This window comes from Miscanthus floridulus, chromosome 17 (assembly GCF_019320115.1).
Source record: "Miscanthus floridulus cultivar M001 chromosome 17, ASM1932011v1, whole genome shotgun sequence".
NCBI lineage: Eukaryota > Viridiplantae > Streptophyta > Magnoliopsida > Poales > Poaceae > Miscanthus > Miscanthus floridulus.
Window position 1 is genome coordinate 72,458,663 of NC_089596.1, and position 15,082 is coordinate 72,473,744.

General features: G+C 39.1%; 1 long non-coding RNA gene across 1 annotated transcript; it reads right to left on the reverse strand.

The window, feature by feature from the left end:
• Positions 1-11,382: 11,382 nt before the first annotated feature.
• Positions 11,383-14,391, reverse strand: LOC136516215 (uncharacterized). The gene is made up of 4 exons (XR_010773970.1): positions 14,109-14,391; positions 13,553-13,680; positions 12,528-12,594; positions 11,383-11,516 (listed from the first exon to the last, which is right to left on the reverse strand). It is a non-coding gene; the product is annotated as an uncharacterized lncRNA (long non-coding RNA).
• Between the last annotated feature and the right edge of the window lie 691 nt (positions 14,392-15,082).

Here is a 15,082-nt window from a genome sequence, read left to right on the forward strand (position 1 = left end):
AACATCCAGCCTTGATGCGGTCATATAGAGTAAGCTTCCAATCATAGACCGATACAATTTTTGATCCACCATATTTCCACTTGCATCACTATCCAAGTTGTCATTTGTTCCCATTGGTGTGCTAATGACTTTGCTGTCAATCATGCCAAACTTCTTGATTATGTCCTTGATGTACTTGCCTTGACTCACAAATGTACCATTCTTTAATTGCTTGATTTGAAGACCAAGGAAGTAACTCAATTCTCCAATCATGGACATCTCAAACTCATTAGCCATCATTTTTTCAAACTCATCACAAAATTCTTGATTTGTTGATCCAAATATGATATCATCAACATAGATTTGCAATACAAATAGATCTTTTCCAATCTTTTTGATGAAAAGAGTGGTGTCAACTTTGCCCATTGTGAATCCTTTAGAGAGTAGAAAAATCCCTCAATCTCTCATACCATGCTCTAGGTGCTTGTTTCAATCCATACAATGCCTTCTTCAACTTATACACATGGTTGGGTTTCTTATCATCTTCAAAACCGGGAGGTTGCTCAACATATACTTCTTCATTGATGTAGCCATTGAGAAATGCACTCTTAACATCCATTTGATAGAGCTTGATGTTGTGGGCACAAGCATAGGCTAGCAAGATTCTAATTGCTTCCAATCTAGCAACCAGGGCATATGTTTCTCCAAAGTCAAGACCTTCAACTTGAGTATAGCCTTGTGCTACTAATCTTGCTTTGTTTCTTACTACTATCCCATCTTGATCTTGCTTGTTTCTAAAGACCCATTTGGTTCCAATTACATTGTGTCCCTTTGGTCTTTCTACCAACTCCCATACTTTATTTCTTATGAAGTTGTTCAATTCTTCATGCATAGCATTTACCCAATCAATATCCTTCAAAGCTTCATCTATCTTCTTTGGTTCAATGGATGACACAAATGAGAAGTGTTCACAAAATGATGCCAATCTTGATCTAGTTTGTACACCTCTTGAAATATCACCAATGATTGTATCCAAAGGATGATCTCTTGCAATACTTGTTGGTTGGAGCAATGGAACTTGATTGCTTGCACTTGCTTGATCATTGGGTTGAGATGATGTACTAGCCACTTGATCTTATTCATTATCATGAGATCCACTTATACTAGCTTGATTTGTATCATCTTGCACATTTGAGTTGGAGAGCACTTGTACTTGATCATCTTCATCATCATTCACTTGCTTAGGCCTCAATTCACCAATATCCATGTTCTTCATGGCATTTGAAAGTTGAATGCCTCTAACATCTTCCAAGTTGTCATTCTCTACTTGTGAACCCTTGGTTTCATCAAATTCAACATCATGAACTTCCTCAAGAGTACCACTATCCAAATTCCAAACTCTATATGCTTTGCTTGTAATGGAATAGCCAAGTAGGAATCCTTCATCACATTTCTTGTCAAACTTGCCCAATCTAGTGCATTTCTTCAAGATATAGCATTTGCATCCAAAGACCCAAAAATATGCAATGTTGGGCTTTCTACCATTCAAGAGCTTATATGGTGTCTTCTCTTTCAATTGGTGACAATAGAGGCGGTTGCTACAATAGCAAGCCGTGTTGATAGCTTCGGCCCAAAAAGATTGACTCACATTATACTCACTAAGCATAGACCTTGCCATATCAATGAGTGTTCTATTCTTTCTCTCAACAAGGCCATTTGATTGAGGTGTGTACTTGGCCAAAAATTGATGTCTAATTCCAAATTCATCACACAACTCATCAATTCTAGTGTTCTTGAACTCACTACCATTGTCACTTCTAACTCTCTTGATGGTTGTTTCAAACTCATTGTGAATGCCTTTGACAAATGATTTGAATGCTGCAAACACATCACTTTTGTCTACTAGAAAGAATATCCATGTGTATCTAGTGTAGTCATCCACTATCACAAATCCATATTTGTTTCCACCGATACTAGTGTATTGTGTTGGCCCAAACAAATCCATGTGCAATAACTCAAATGCTTTACTAGTGCTCATCATGCTTTTCTTAGGATGGGTGTTTCCAACTTGTTTGCCGGCTTGACAAGAGCTACAAAGCTTATCCTTTTCAAACACAACATCTTTGAAGCCTTTAACTAAGTCATGCTTAACCAATCTATTCAATTGTTTCATTCCAACATGACCAAGCCTTCTATGCCATAACCAACCTATGCTAGACTTAGTGAACAAGCATGTAGATAATCTAGCTTCACTAGCATTGAAATCAACCAAGTATAGATTCTCATATCTAAAGCCTTTGAAGATCAAGTTAGAGCCATCTACACTTATGATTTCTACATCATCTATCCCAAATATGCATTTGAATCCAAGATCACACAATTGAGCCACAGATAGCAAATTGAAGTTCAAGCTCTCTACTAGCAACACATTGGATATGCTCATGTTATTTGATATTGCAATCTTACCAAGCCCTTTGACCTTGCCTTTGCCATTGTCACCAAATGTGATACTATCATAACCATCATTGCCATTGGTGTTGATTGAGTTGAACATTCTTGCATCACCGGTCATGTGCTGAGTGCATCCACTATCAAGAACCCAATGCCTTCCTCCGGCTTTGTAATTTACCTACAAAAGAAGATCAATTCTTTTTAGGTATCCAAACTTGCTTGGGTCCTTGAAGGTTAGTCACTAGGCTCATTGGTACCCAAATGGCTTTCTTTTTTGAGCCCATCCATGGTTTACCAATAAACTTAGTCTTCACTCCATTTGTACCCTTAGTAAGCATGTAGCATGAATCAAGCTTAATGGAGGATACATTAGCATTTTTGCTCTTATTTTTATATTCTTGCTCTTTGTGACCCACTTGCTTGCAACTAGTGTAAAAACGACCATTGTTCTTTACAAAACTAGTCTTGTGAGGAGCAAAGGCCGCTTTGCCTTTCTTGGGGGTATAGCCCAATCTCTCTTTGTAGAGAGAAGCTCTTTGGCTACCCAAGCACATAAGCAAGCGGTCCTCACCACCATAAGCTTTAGCTAAGGTGTGAGTGAGCTTATTGACCTCCTTCTTGAGGTTCTCATTCTCAACCACTAGTGAGGTGTCACAAGTGAGACCATCACTACTAGATGAGGAGGGAGTGGAAGTACTACAAGAAGGGTTAGTAGGAGCAACAATGATATGCATAGATAGTGATTTATCAATTATATCACAAGTTAAACCTACATTGCAAGTTTCAACATGCTTCTTTTTATTTTGCTCTTTAAGCGAAGAAGAATGAGCTTTTTAAGCTTTTTGTGAGCTTTGCTAAGCTTCTTATGGGCTTCCTCTAGCTTCTCATAAGTTACTTTGAGCTCATCAAGGGCTTGCTTAAGGGCTTTTACCTCCTTATTTAAGCTCTTGCATTCCCTTCTCTTAATGTCAAAGTGTTCTTTAGCATCTTCTAGCATGTCAAATAATTCGTCCTTAGTAGGTTCATCATCATCACTATCACTATCATTTTCATTTTCATATTCATTATCATCAACATGTTCTTCATCACTTTCATCATCACAAGATTGTACCTTAGTGGCCTTAGCCATGAAGCATGATGAAGATTCGAAGAGAGAAGGCTTCTCATTGATAGCAATGCTTGCAAGAACCTTCTTCTTGGTGGTCTTGTTATCATCACTATCATCATCATCATCACTTAAGAAAGCATCACTATCCCAAGTGACTACATATGAACCACCCTTCTTCTTCTTGAATGCCATCTTGTCCTTCTTCTCTTTCTTTTCCTTCTTGTCCTTCTTGTTCTTCTTGTTGTCATCATCATTGTCGCTATTGTATGGGCATTGAGCAACAAGATGATCTTTGCTTCCACACTTGAAGCACCATCTTGACTCTTCTTTGTTCTTGAATGAAGACTTCTTTCTTCTTGCACGGTAGCCCTTCTTCACCATGAACTTGCCAAATCTTTTGACAAAGAGAGCCATCTTCTCATCATCATCATCATCCCAAGATTCTTCTTCTTCACTTGATGTCTCTTGCTTAGCTTTGCCCTTTGATGATGTAGCTTTGAATGCCATGCTCTTCTTCTTGTCATCCTTCTTGTCATCTTTCTTCTCCTTCTTTTCTTCCTTCTCATCATCATCTCTATAAGCATCATCGGTCATGATATCTCCCAAGATTTGGTTTGGTGTCATTGTGTTCAAACCAGTCCTCACTAGTAAGGTGACCAACATGCCAAATCTTGCGGGCAAACATCTCAAGAACTTATTGGAGAAGTCCTTGTCCTCTATCTTTTCACCAAGTGCCTTGAGATCATTGACAATCACTTCCATCCGATGGAACATGTCCGGCACACTCTCATCTTCCTTTATCTTGAAGCTTGCAAACTTCTCTTTGAGAATATATGCCTTTGCACCCTTCACGGCTTGAGTGCCCTCAAATGATTCTTCCAATTTCTTCCAAGCTTCATGAGCCATCTCAATATTCTTGATTTGCTCAAATGTTCTCACATCAATTGCATCATGAATGGCACTTAGAGCAATGTCATTATTTTGGAGAAGCACTTCTTCGGCCGTGGTGGGATTTTCTGGATCCTCAATCTCAATTTTGGTTTCTACCACCTTCCACACCTTTCTATTGATTGACTTGATATGTGTCGTCATCTTTGACTTCCAATAAGAATAATTTGAGCCATCAAATTGGGGTGACTTCTTGGTGTTGTTGATTTGAGCCATTTTAACACCGAAGGTTGTTAAGCCTCAAATAACAGTGACCTCGGCTCTGATACCACTTAAAATGTCCTAATGGCTAGAGGGGGGTGAATAGCCTAATAAAAATTTCTACAACAACACTTAACCAAAATGGTTAGACAATTATGAGGCGAAGCAAGTGTTGCGCTAGCCTACTCAAAATGCAAGCCACCTACCACAATTCTAGTTTAGATAGTGTCTATTCACACAAAAGCTATAACACTACCCTATGTTAGTGTGCTCTCAAAGGCTAACTAAAGAGCCACACCAACCAAGCAAGCAAGCTCTCACAACTAGCTACACTAAAGAGCTTGTCAACTAGTTTGCGGTAAAGTAAAGAGAGTGATCAAGAAGGTTATACCGCTGAGTAGATGAAGTAACTAATCAATCACAAGGATGAATAACAATGAAGATCAATCACCTCAGAATCAATGATGAACACAATAATTTTTTACCGAGGTTCACTTGCTAGCTGGCAAGCTACTCCTCGTTGTGGCGATTCACTCACTTGGAGGTTTACGCGCTAATTGGCTTCACACGCCAAACCCTCAATAGGGTGCCGCACAACCAACACAAGATGAGGATCACACAAGCCACGAGCAATCCACTAGAGTACCTTTTGGCGCTCCGCCGGGGAAAGGTTAAGAACCCCTCACAATCACCATGATCAGAGCCGGAGACAATCACCACCTTCCGCTCAACGATCCTCACTGCTCCAAGTTGTCCAGATGGCGGCAACCACCAAGAGTAACAAGTGAAATCCGCAGCGAAACACGAACACCAAGTGCCTCTAGATGCAATCAATCAAGCAATGCACTTGGATCACTCCCAATCTCACTATGATGATGAATCAATGATGGAGATCAGTGGGAGGGCTTTGGCTAAGCTCACAAGGTTGCTATGTCAATGCAAATGGCCAAGAGTTTTGAGCTACAGTCGGCCATGGGGCTTAAATAGAAGCCCCCACGAAATAGAGCCGGTGTACCCCTTTACTGGGTACTGATCGGGGTGACCGGATGCTCTGGTCCAACTGACCGAACGCTGCTCCTTAGCGTCCGGTCACCCAATGGCGGCCACGTGTCTCTTGCGTTTAACAGTGAACGTTTGATCTTAACGGTCGACATGTTGACCGGACGCTCCGACAGAGTTGACCGAACGCTGAACCCTCAGCGTCCGGTCGTTTACAGTAAGGGTCCAAAACGAGTTTTTGCCGACCGGACGTGTCCGGTCATGCTTGACCGGACATAGCCCAGTGTCCGGTGCTTATTCCTAATCACTGTGCCGACCGACAACACGACCGGACATAACCCTTCAACGTCCGGTCGCAGAGCGACCCAGCGTCCGGTCAGTTGACCGACACCAGCATCATTGCGACCAACTCCATTTCACCTCTAATTTCTTCACCCTTGCTCAAATGTGCCAACCAATGTTTTCCTAAACGGTAAACGGTAGACAGTCGGCGAGGTCTCGTGTAGCGTTTAGACCGTGTACACGGCGTGTACACGGTTTTACACGGATTACTCGTTTTTACTTTATTTGTAAAAATAACTATAATAACTTGTGTATATATTCCTATAACATAGATAATATTTGTATATTCAAATAATTTTATTATGAAAGTATATTCCACAACTAATCTAATGGTACTTATTACACATCATAAACATTTGTAATATTTTGAAAATAACATAGATAAATTATTTTCAAAATATTACCCAGTGTTCGCCTACACGGCCGTGTAGACCGATTACACGGCCGTTTTTTACCGTGTACACGGCGTTTCCGTGTAACCTACCGTTTATGGCCTAAACTGCACGTTCGGCTACCGAGTAGCGATTACACGCCGAGTAATCGGTCTACACGGCCGTGTAGGCGAACACTGCCAACCACCAAGTGTATCACCTTGTGCACATGTGTTAGCATATTTTTCACAAACATTTTGAAGGGTGTTAGTTCTCCATTAGATCCTAAATGCATATACAATGAGTTAGAGCATCTAGTGGCACTTTGATAACCGCATTCCAATACGAGTTTCACCCCTCTTAATAGTACGGCTATAAAACCTAAATGTGATCATACTCTCTAAGTGTCTTGATCACCAAAATAAAATAGCTCCTATGGTTTATACCTTTGCCTTGAGCTTTTTGTTTTTCTCTTTCTTCTTCCCAAGTCCAAACACTTGATCATCATCATGGTATCATCATCATCATGCTATGATCTTCATTTGCTTCATCACTTGGAGTGTGCTACCTATCTCATGATCATTTGATAAACTAGGTTAGCACTTAGGGTTTCATCAATTCACCAAAACCAAACTAGAGCTTTCACCCGCGAGCGGTCCCTTCACACCTAGAAGCCGGACCAACCGAGCTAACGCTCGGTCCTCGAACTGGGTCTTGCTAGACCGCATGCTGATGACTCCAAAACTATTGCGGTCTGTATCTTAAATGAAATAGTTGCTATCACTCCGTTGATTATACGATCATGCTTAGGGCCTGTTTGGTTTCTACATGAGCTCCTAAAATTTCTGTCACATCGAATATTTGGACACATACATGGAGTATTAAACATAGATTAATTACGAAACTAATTGCACAACTTGCGACTAATTTGTGAGACGAATCTTTTAAGCCTAATTAGTCTATGATTTCACAACGTGGTGCTACAGTAAATATGTGCTAATGATGAATTAATTAGGCTTAAAAATTTTGTCTCATAAATTAGCTTCCATCTATGTAATTGGTTTTATAATTAATCTATATTTAATACTCCTTATTAGTATCTAAACATTCGATGTGACATGAATTTTAGGAGCAACTAAAGAACCAAACACCTCCTTATACTACTTTTTTCAGGTTTATTTTAAATCTAGAATTTATAATATTTTAAAATAAGAACTTTGGGACTTTATTTTTTCTTCTACTAGCAAATATGCCTGTGCGTTGCAACGGAAGAAAATAAGTTATCTATTATAATAGAAAATGAGAACATAAATTATGTGTGTATATCCTTTTATAAATTTAGAAGCTATAAATATATCATAACTTCATTTTTATACTATGTATGCTTTGTTACAGTTAAATATCAAGTTTCGTGACTTGCGTTGAGGATCATTAGTTCAAGTTGACAAGTTAGTTGTTGATATGTCAAGTACCGGTGTGCCCACTGATAATTATGACATGTGACCTCTCTATAATTTCCATGTTGCGGGACTCGTCAGAGGTCGCACCGGTGGATGCATACAGTTGAGACACAAACTTATTTAGACCGAACTAACTACAAACACCTAAAGATATTAGTTTGCATTTGATTAGTTAGACCATGAATTCAACTAAGTTCTTATAAGATAAGTTTTGTTCTTAATCAAAATTGCATCTATAATTTAATGATGAAAACTTTTATTTTTCAGGAAAAAATAAAGGTTCAAAGGCCTTTCTTTATTCTTTGTTTTCCATATTTATTTATTGAAACATGACGAATACAAAAGATATAAACGTTAAAAGCAAAAGTGCAATGAAAGAAACGGATAGGTTCAATATGCCGAAGCCGACTCGAGAGAAAAAAAAAGATAAAAACAACCAATAAAGAAAAGGAAACTAACACGGAAAAGAAAAGAAACCAAATGAGTCAGATAAAAAAAACGACCAATGGCTATGCAAGTACAAAACGGACTCTCCATAATACATATAGGATACATAAATAGAAAAGGACCAGAACTCTTTGTGATTTAATAACAAAATAAGATTTACACTACTACTATTTTTTTCTATTTCTATTTGTATTTGAATTAGGATTTCTATTCAGCTTACTTAGAATTGAAGGGACCTATATTTGGATTAGGACTTGTAGCTATTCAGGTGTCCAAGCCAGGCATATCTATATCCGGGTCACATACACGACCCAATACGTTTTGGACTCGGACTCTGTATCGCGCTAAATAAGAGCTATTCTAACTCTTATAAGGATGGGTTATATATAGAAGTCCGGACGGAAGAAACTCTCCATTATCCGGTAGTTAAAAGGAGATGGACTAAAAAATGGATGGACGAAAAAAATAGGCTAAAATTTTATCTCTTTATTATTAGGTATAGATAACTAAGTATTGCTCCGTGCGTTGCTACGGACATTAAAATTTAAACAAAATAATGTAACACAACACCTAATAAACATATATCAGGTAAAATCCCATGCATTACAACGAGAAAAATAATGTCATAATAATATAAGTATAAACGTGTCTTACTATTACCGAAAAATATACTTCGATTGTGGTGTTTGCAACATTACCATTACATGAGTCTTCATGCAAGATGAACAATTAAAATATAATTTAAATTTTGATGTGAATATGAAACAATCTAGTTCATACCACAGGGACCATGTCCATTACGACTATCTATTCTACCATTTCTTGTTTATGATACGCTTAAGATATAGGAATTAAAATTCTCCTAGAATTTCTATCATAAGCCAATAGCTGGGCCACACAATCATTTTGTATCATTTGGCCATCCTGTGCAACATATGAAATAAGAAATTATCCTAGGTTTATGCCCTTGTGTTACAATAGAAACCAAAAATTTTGCCAGGACTATTTGTTAATGCAGATGAAACAATCGGAGGGCAACATATTCCCTACGTCATCATTGATCCAGTAGAAGCATACAACCACAAGTTATCAAGTTCTCTAATGCTATATGAACAAGAGAAGACAAGCCGAGTCTCAAATCAAATCATTATATCCAAAACTGTAAGACCTCTGATTTATGAAGTTGTGATATGATTTTTTTTGTCACCTTGCCATGCTTTGGTTGTCAACATTTAAGCACAAGACGTCTCAGGATTATCTATTGCCATGATATAATCACATAAGACGTCTATCAAATAAATCTTCTTTGCACAAGGGTATGTCTAACATGGAAAGGCCACACAATATATAATTACTGGTATATAGTTCCAGCGGTAGAGCTTAGTGTGAAGGTTTACTAATATCCTAAATATCATTTGTTAGAGGTGTTACATATATTCATAGGACTTCAAATGATGAATCTTTAAAATGATGACCATACTTCATTTGGTAATGCAAATATATACTCCCTCCGTCCCAAAATAAAAGCGCATCTACAATTCAAAAATTTTCCCAAAATAAACGTTAACATAGGGTCTAACATCTAGCTGTACAAAGGTCTAGCTGACAGTTGTAAGCCTATCGATCTCCTTGGGAGCAACAAAATAATAAAAGTTGGCATTAAAAAAAGGAAAACCGAGAGAGCCATCGCTGCATGCGGAATACTCTTGAGACCGCTCGTCTGTTCCCACCACGAACTGCAGAGGCCAGCAAATGCCTTTTATAGGGGCAAAAGGGTAATTTCATAGCTATACTAAGTTGTCCATTAGGATCCTAGATGTGCTTTTATTCTTGGACGGAGTGAGTAGGTACTACTGAAATTTAGATGGGTTGAAAGCATATTAGCTCCTAAATCCATGTGCAATATAAATGCTCTAATTCTTGATCTCCATATAGTCATTAGAATTTGATAATGTCTGGATCTCTACCATCCTACTAATATAGTTTGTCCATTAAATTTAAAAACATCTAAACTCTCGCTAATGCTATAACACTCTGGTATGCGTTGCTCCTACAGTTGCCAACAATGATTCACTCAGTTTTTGCAACTGTACTAGATTTATGGACGAAAAATTAGTACCAAAAAACTGGCAGCTTCGTTGAAAAAATAAGCCGAAACACTGTTCCGACGGATTTATTGTGAGAGAAAAACACTGTTCCGGCTAAAAAAACAAGCTGAAAAGTACAGATTATAAGAGAAGCGAACATGGCCTAAAAGTTGTTGTAACTGTACTTCTGCAAGATGGTATGGACCGAAGCTTGTGCAAATCAAAATCAGCAGATTATGTAAACCTGTCTATGTTAGGAAGGGAAAGAGTCTCTTCGCGCTAACATGGTTAACTTCCTTTACTCTTGGTTATGCTTATACACAACATTAAATTTAGTAGTTGGTGCAAACAAGAACCAATAATCCTAGAGCGCCGAGCAAGCCTCTCACATTTTATTTTCTTGTGACAAATTGTTTGTGTTTGTGCCACCTTGGAAATAAACAAATGAACTCAATGGCCATCCCTTCAGTTGGATACATCTTCTACTTTGGTAGCTGAAGACACTACTACAACATAGGGACATAGCAGAAATGTTACTAGTTTTTTTTTCAGGGATGTTACTAGCTCTCTTAGTAACACATTTTTTGTGTATTTAATTGGCCAGCTTACTATAGATCAATATATTTTAACACAAGATTTGTGTTCTTTTACGAACATTGTTTTGTTGCAATAAATGGTATTGCAACAAAATATTTTTTGTTGCAATTGACTAGCATCAATCATTGCACTCAGCAAAGAGTTAGGTCATATCGTGGCATGGTAGCATCATTGCTATTAGCCTATGCCAACACAATGTAATTTTTGCATTCAAGTAATCGCAACAAAAAAAATTGTGGTGATACATATAGCATTCGATATTTGATTAATAAATTATTATAGAAAAAACAAAATTGTTGCATCATACACATATATTAAATCAATCCATTATTTACTATAAACATCATTTAAGATAGTTTGTACAATCATAATTGCAGAAGCATGTTGCTTATATTACAAGAATTTCATATAAATTTGTGTAGCTAATACTATAAAAAAATTCCAGCAGCTGCTGCTTCTCCAGCCACTACTGCTCACATGGCCTTGCTCCTAGCCCTTCTGCTCCTCTGTGAAAGATACATCACCGCTGCCAAAAAAAACAGGATTCAAACAAAGTTTATAGATGGGCTACATCAATCTGCCACTAGCAAGTAGTATCAAAGAAAGCTGAACCAAATTTATCACAGTGATCATTTACATTTCTCATTTCTCATGTCAAAAAAGGGCTAACTTTTTCAATGTTGACATTAGGAAACATAGTAAAGAATTTCAACATTAAGAAGCCCCAAGCTTTGCCACTCTGATACTTATAGCCAGAATTGAGTATGACACAAATGGATAGTTTATTTATCACTAAAAGAAACTATCACCATGCAATATGTCTCCATCAATACTTCTGGGCACCTGCTGATCGCCAAATTTGAACAGAGATACCTAAACTATGGATGGCCTTCACTACAAATCTAGAACCACCACAAAAGTAGAGTGACTGTATTAGCCAAAAGAACACAACGACAAGCATATATTAGAACTTGGGTACTAGGCTGGGATACTACGCACAACCATATATTGGACTATGATTTAGCTTTTCAAGAGAGGATGATTCATCTTCTACTGCTACTGCTACAAGCAACAAAGAATGGTGAAGTACTGCACTAAGTTTGTTGCAGTTGTCAGGTACATTTCACACGACATCTAAAGGAAGTGTCAAAATCGTATCTCAGGAAAACACTATCTTATTCAGTCTCACTTGAACCTTGACTGACATCACCAGAATTAAGCTATTTTGCAGGAATCGCTAAAGGAGGCGAGGAGTGACATTGCATTTACTAGCCTCGATGAGCGTGTGCTAGAGCTCCTCCTGAAGGAGCTACTTATCCATGTAGCTCTGGAAGTAGTCATAGCTGACGCAGCCATCGCGGTCCCGGTTGCAGTCACTCACGCACATTAGCAAGATCAAACAGCTTACCATCACACACTTATTAAAGAGACAAGATTATCACAATTACATCTCAAGCAAAAAAGAATTAAATTGTTCACAGCATAGTAATACCAGAAATAAATAAAAGGTCGCACTACCATTGGAATAAAAGCTTACTTTGATAGTCTTCTCCCTTGATCACAACTCTCTTCATGATCACATCTCCTGAGCTGTAGCCGTAAACCTGCGGCGAAAGTAGTTCAATTCACCATATCAAGTATGAGCAAAACAAACCAAAGATGATTGACTAGAAGATTGCAAGGTGCAAAGGCCAAAGATTGCTACTGTCCCTGCATAGTTCAATGACAGTGCATACATCACAGCAATGCATCATAAGAGATATTGACAAAGTTGGTTCATTACCCCCCCCCCCCCCCCCCCCCCGAGTCATATCAGATAACAACCCAACTATGGTTGCCAGCAGCTGAAATGTATTAGCTTTTCACTAAAGGTCTAAAAGCCTTGTGATTTCATTGCAAGACTCAATTGTTGTTTCTAATTCCCCACAGAAATACAATGCAACTCTGTTAAATTCAAGGTACCAAATACAAACTTGACATATGTACTGAACTATAGATAGTAGATACAAACATGAAATTTTCAGATTTGTAGTTTACACATGTTAGATTGGTTTACCGAACCTAAGTTCAATTAAATGTACAGATCTGTAGTTTACAAATGAGCCATGTAAGTATACAATTTAGGTAGTGTTGATACATAATTCCTCCATTCCAAATTATAGGACGTTTTGGCTTTTATAGATACATTGTTTTTATTGCGTATCTAGACATACTGTATATCTAAGTGCATATCAAAAGCTATGAATCTAGAAAAGCCAAAACGTCTTATAATTGTGATGGACGGAGTATTCAGCACATTGCCTTTCTAAATTATATACTCTTTAGCAAGTATTTCATTATACACAAATACTTTTTCTCGACTTGTGTGAAAAGGCCTTCTTCTTAATGCAATGCCCGGGGGCTGTCTTACTCTTACCCCCGCAGGTCGAAGTTTTTTTAACTATTCGGCAATGAAATCAAGTGAATAGCAATGCACCATTTCTATAGACTTTCGAGCAATGCACATACCAGAATGGTTTCTCTCACTGTCTACTTTTTACTGAAGGAAAAGAAAATACATACCTGAGTGTTTTCTCTCCTGAATCAAAATTAAGTAGCCTGCATGGAGGAAGTGTGTTGAATTGTATGCTCTTTCAGCAGAGTCCCAATCCTTACCCTGTTACTCAGTACCTGTTCCGTTTGCCTTCACACTGCGCAGATGAAACTTGACTCAAAATTAATCCCAAGTCTAAGCAAGAGCATAACCTAGCACCAGCTATGTGCTATATATGCAAGAACTTCAACCAAGGATCTAGCGAATATATGCTATACTAGTACATGCCAAATATCAATTCCAACAGAACAAAGGCCATATTATAGGATTCACAGCAGATTAATTAATCACTAATTAGTCATCAAAATACGAAAATCCACTGTTATTCCACGGACCACAGGCACATTACATCCTAATTTGGCAATTCCTAAATAAGATTGGTAGCGCCGTAGCAGTATCTGTCCAATAGGGAGAAACAATTACCAGTCATGAGCACAAAACACTAAAATTCAGCCAGATCTAGCAAAATCTGGGGAGGAAGAAGAGGGGAGGGAGTAGATTAGTAACCAGAGTGTGAATCCTGACCGCTTGAGGACGCAGGACCGCAGCTGCAGGAATGGATGGGGGTGGTCGGAGATGTGGGGACTCAAGTTGCAGGAGACGTAGGTCGGGGGAAGAAGGGACAGCGAGCGCCGCCGCCTGGCGGCGCCTTGTCACCGTAGGCCACCGCCTTGGCTAGAGCCATGTCCCACGGCGTGCGCAGCCTGTGTGCACGCGACGCCACTGGCCACGGGGCAGCGAGGATTGTTGGAGGCGCCACGACAAAGGAGGACGCACGGAGGGAGGAGCGGCACCGGTGCGAGAGGCCGAGTCTGTCGACGAGTAGCCAAACCGCCTGAGGAGAGAGGGCGGCGGCCGGTCCCGCCGTGACCTGAGCAGAGAAATGGTTCTTGCCGCCTTATGCTTTCAAACGCGCGTGTACTGGCAAACAAAAACACTGTACGAAAAGTCGGAAACAGAAAAGCAAACACTGTATGTGGTTTTTTTAAGCACATATGGCTCCGTTGGCTTCTTTTATGATCCGTATTTTTTAGCTTATTTTTTTAGTTGAAATAGTATTTTTATCTCTTAACAAATTAGTTGGAATAATATTTTGGTTTATTTTTTCAGCGAAGCGAATGAGGTCTATGTTTCGATAATAATACTCGTCCTGGAGCACTACTTCAGCAGTAATTTTCAGTGAACGAACACTATTTTTCTCTCACAACGAATTATTATAAACATCAGCATAAGCCAAATTTCAGTGAAACGAACAAGGCCACTGTTCGGGTGTCCGTTCCATCCAGACGAACCTGCCCACGGAACGACTCGGACCAACTCATCCTCATCCACTCCTGCTCTGCCTCCCTCATCCTCATCCCCACTTCGCGCCTCCGCCTCCGCTCGCCCACTCTACCGCTCGCTTCCCTTATCCCCTCCCCTGGCTCACTATTGTGGCGCGCTCGACGGACGCCGCGCCGGCGCCAGCTCGTTGCCGCCCCGCCCGCCCGAGCTATTAA